We start from the raw sequence: 4,037 nt of genomic DNA on the forward strand, positions 1-4,037 counted from the left end.
CATATTTGTATGTGGATGCTAATCCTTCGTGATCATCGATATTGCCATGGAAATTCTTTCCAACCGGTGCGATTCTCTTCAAGATGATCCTATCATTTTTCCTTCGCAAGATCCAATCTCAGTTTTTCCTCAACGGTGTTTGTTTCATCCGTCCCCAGTTGCCTTTTCTTTCCCGCCCTCCCACCCTTTTCCTTCAAGGAATCAGATGTCCTAATCAAGTATCCATTTTATTCATGTGAGGTCTCTTCATTCTTTTCAATCAATGTTCTTACCTTGTGGTTTTCATGAAGATGCTCTACAAGTTCATCATTCTTCATTCTTTTTTCTCCTCCGGTGGATTCAATTCAAGTTTCTAGTGTTGATCATATTCCTTTCCTTGTTTCAAATGTGTTCTCATGCCGGTGCACTTCTTAATCATCCACCTCTTGCTATTCATGTTTATCTGGAGTGCTGAAGATATCCCAGAGGGTTCAAGTTTGTATTGGTAATCCTTTCAAGTTATTTCGAGGTTGTTATCTCATTCAAGCCATTTAGTTCAACCGGCGCAATCTCTCTTTCAAATCATTCAACGGTGTTTCTTTTGAGTGGGCCCTAACCCACAGGTCTTTTCCCAGGATCTTACCTGACTCTTCTAATTTTTCCGGAGTATTCTCAAATTCATTTCAAATTTTGACGTAAGAATGATTTATCATCAGTCAAATGTCTTTCTCCAAGATCTTTCAAATTCTTTTCATCGTCAGTTCAACCTTTCTAATTTTCATCCCGGAGTATCTCAACAATTCATGGTGGTATTTCTCATCGTCATTCTCAGCTTTTGGAGACCGGAGAAAATTTCTCCTAAATCTTGTCTGTTCTATTGAAGATTCATGGGTCTAGGTTCACGCTATCCTCTCAAATTATTCTGTTTGTCAGTAATTCTTTCTTACCCATCCAGAGTAATTTAGGAGTTTTTTCAGTTTGATTCTCCGGAGCCCATCATCGCAAAATTATTCATTCTAGCTTTCACCTCTCGTTCTCCAAATATTACCGGGGCATCATTCAAGTATTCTCTAATCAGCTCGGAACCTCTTCATTCTCTTGTATTTAAACTCACTCAAGTATCTTCGTTTGTTTTCTTTAATCATACCGGTGGTTCGTTCAAGAATTCTCTTCCATTGTTATTGTATCAATTCATTCATTCTTTCCAAATCCTACCGGTGGTCCGTTGAAGACCTTCTCAAGTTTGCGCCATATCTATCTTAATCATTTCTACAACAATAAGTAGTATGCCAAATCCGCTGCTTGTCATGAATTTAAATTGGTGAAGGATACACACAACGTAATTCTTATTATTGTTTCATCTAAGTGATCTAATCTCTTCCTTCCAGAGTTGTTCATCATGTCACATTTCGAGGTTCGAGATGCTTCATCTTTTCTTTTCCGGAGTTCCATGTTTTCCGCTTTATCTCGTCGCAAAGCTCCATCCAACGATTGCAAGGCTTCAATCTTATTCTTTTCATCCTTCACTTCTTTTTTATCATTCTTTTATTACCGAAGTTCTTCATGGAGGTTCTACATGATGGTTCATCAAGGATTTAATTCTTTCTCGAAGTGTTAATCGAGATTCTTTTCAGAGGAGCTCAAGTATTCTTCATCTTGCATTTCAAAGTTCAATCCTTTCTCCCTTACCTTTTGAGGTGGTGCTTATCAATAATCCAAGTTTCCTCCTATTCTCGTGATGAAAGAAGTTTTCATCTCTTTGTTGATTTCAATCAATCTTTGTTTCCGTAGTGGCAGAATTTCATCTCAAATTTCGAGATGTTTTCCATAAGCCCACAACAAGCTTACACTTTTCGTTGTTGGTTTTCCAACAACTCCTTTCGACCCTTCTCCTAAAAGATGCTTTTTCAAGCTCATTTGAGGTAGAAGATGTTGTTTTCTCCTCCGTTCTTTTGATTCCATTCTTGCGTTTGTTTCGGACACAGTGTGTTGTTGATTTCATCTAGTATCCTCTCATCTTGTCCAATCATGTTAAAATCCTGCCATTTACAATCAGTGTGCTGCCCAAATTATATCATTCTTTTTCCCTCTCTATCTTGTTTTAACCGGAGTGTTGTCGTAATTGATCTTTATTGTTCCTTGTACATCTCGTTTCAACCGGAGTGATTGCATGTACTTATTGTCCATTGCAACCCTTTTCGTATGTCTTTCAACCTAAAAGGTTCTAGTTATGTTCCTTGTTCCTCTTTCTAACGGAGTGTTTTCAACTTTGGACATGTTCGTTGTATTCTTTCTTTCAATTTGTTCAACCTCGCAAGGTCCTTTCGTTTCACTCATTTGTCAAAGAAGCAACTTAGTTTTACCTCTTCTCTTCCTCTTCCGTTTCCCTCCGGTGCCATCCTTAGATCTTGGGACGAGATATCTTGTAAGTGGAGGAGTGTTGTGATGCCCCGAGACCGACACTTCAGAAGACTTCCTTATTTTCGTGATCACCATGTGTTTCATTTGTGCTTGCTCTTTTATTTTTGCATTGCATCATGTCATCATGCCATCATGTCATTAATCTTTGCATCTCAACTCAACTAATAAATTGCATAGATGGTTGATCTATTTAAATCGAGGGAAGGGTTACTTCTCTTTATAACATATCCTCCCAATATTACGGAGCTATATTAAATATTTCTTTATTTTGGAATTCACCATAACACACTTGCAAATTATCCCAATGCCTTTGTTATCTTAATTCTTGGTCTCCAACCTTGCCATATATGCTTTCATCATATTCCGAAGCTCCAACAAAAATCCGAACATTTTTGGACCTTCCCAACCCTCACTTTCTATTCAAATCATTTGAATTTAAATCAAATGAGTTTGAATTTAAATCTTTCAATCATGGCCTTTTCTATTTTCTCGGAACAAGCACATTTTTGTCAGTCCGGGAAAATTATGCGGGTGTCCAACTTCTTCCCCCAACACCTCCTTTCTTCTCTTTTTCTTCTTTGTTATTTTCTGTTTATAGAAAATAAGAGAGAGGGAGAGAGATTCCAGTGCAGCCCACCAGGCCGGCCCACCCATCCCCGCAGTCCACCAGGCCAGCTCATCCTTCCCCCGCAGTCCACCAGATCGGCCCTCCTCCTCCTTAACCTAGCGTTGGGAGCTCCTCTCGATCGATCCACATCTCTCCCTTCGTCCTCTCTCCTGGCGCCGCCTCCACACACACAGTCACATGCACACAGTCGCATGCACACAGCACCACGCCTCCCAATCCGGCGTCCCGCAACCTCCTCCGCCTTCGATCCGGTGCCTCCGGAGGCTACCAGTGTCGCCCAGGCGCCGCAGCTCCTCCATGCGCGTTGCCGACCCTCAACCTCACCGCTGGCTCCTGCGGCGCCCCTTCACCTTGCGAGACCCGCATTGCCTCTGGCCATGGAGGCTTCCATGCTGGCCGCAGCTTCTCCTCCCGCGCCAACGCCCTCCTTCGGCTGCTCACGCCTGCAGCTCCGTCCACGAGCTCATGCAGCCATGGCCGCCACAGGAGCCTCGCGCCCGACCCCCTTGTCGAAGCCATGGATGCTCGCGTCCATGACCTTACAGCTGGCCGCCATCCGTTTGTCGCGCCGTTGCTCCCTGATTCACTCGTTGCTGCCTACTTCGTTCATAGACACACGCACCCGCGTTGACTCGAGTGAGTCGAGCACCCTGACCCGCCGCTGCCATGGCATTACATCCATCTGGCCCTGTTGTGTTCATGGAGCCACTGTACCATGGACAAGACCGAGGAGACCCATTTTTCCTCAAGTTCGACTACATTGTGACACATCAAGTACCTCTACCGCCGTCTTTGGAATCCCAAGAACGCCAAGTACCTCGACGCCCGGCGCCTAGAACGACTACCGACGCCGAAGACCCATGAACCAAAACCGTCAAGTTTGACTACCGTCAACGTGCACTTCGCCAAGTACCACGGTGTTTTTCGAAGACCCGTGAACATCAAGTACTCTGCCATGAACGGTTACCGTGTTGTGGATCCGGCAAGTACCCTCTTCGGATCACCAAGT

The sequence above is a fragment of the Triticum dicoccoides genome, chromosome 4A (assembly GCF_002162155.2).
Source record: "Triticum dicoccoides isolate Atlit2015 ecotype Zavitan chromosome 4A, WEW_v2.0, whole genome shotgun sequence".
Classification (NCBI taxonomy): Eukaryota; Viridiplantae; Streptophyta; class Magnoliopsida; order Poales; family Poaceae; genus Triticum; species Triticum dicoccoides.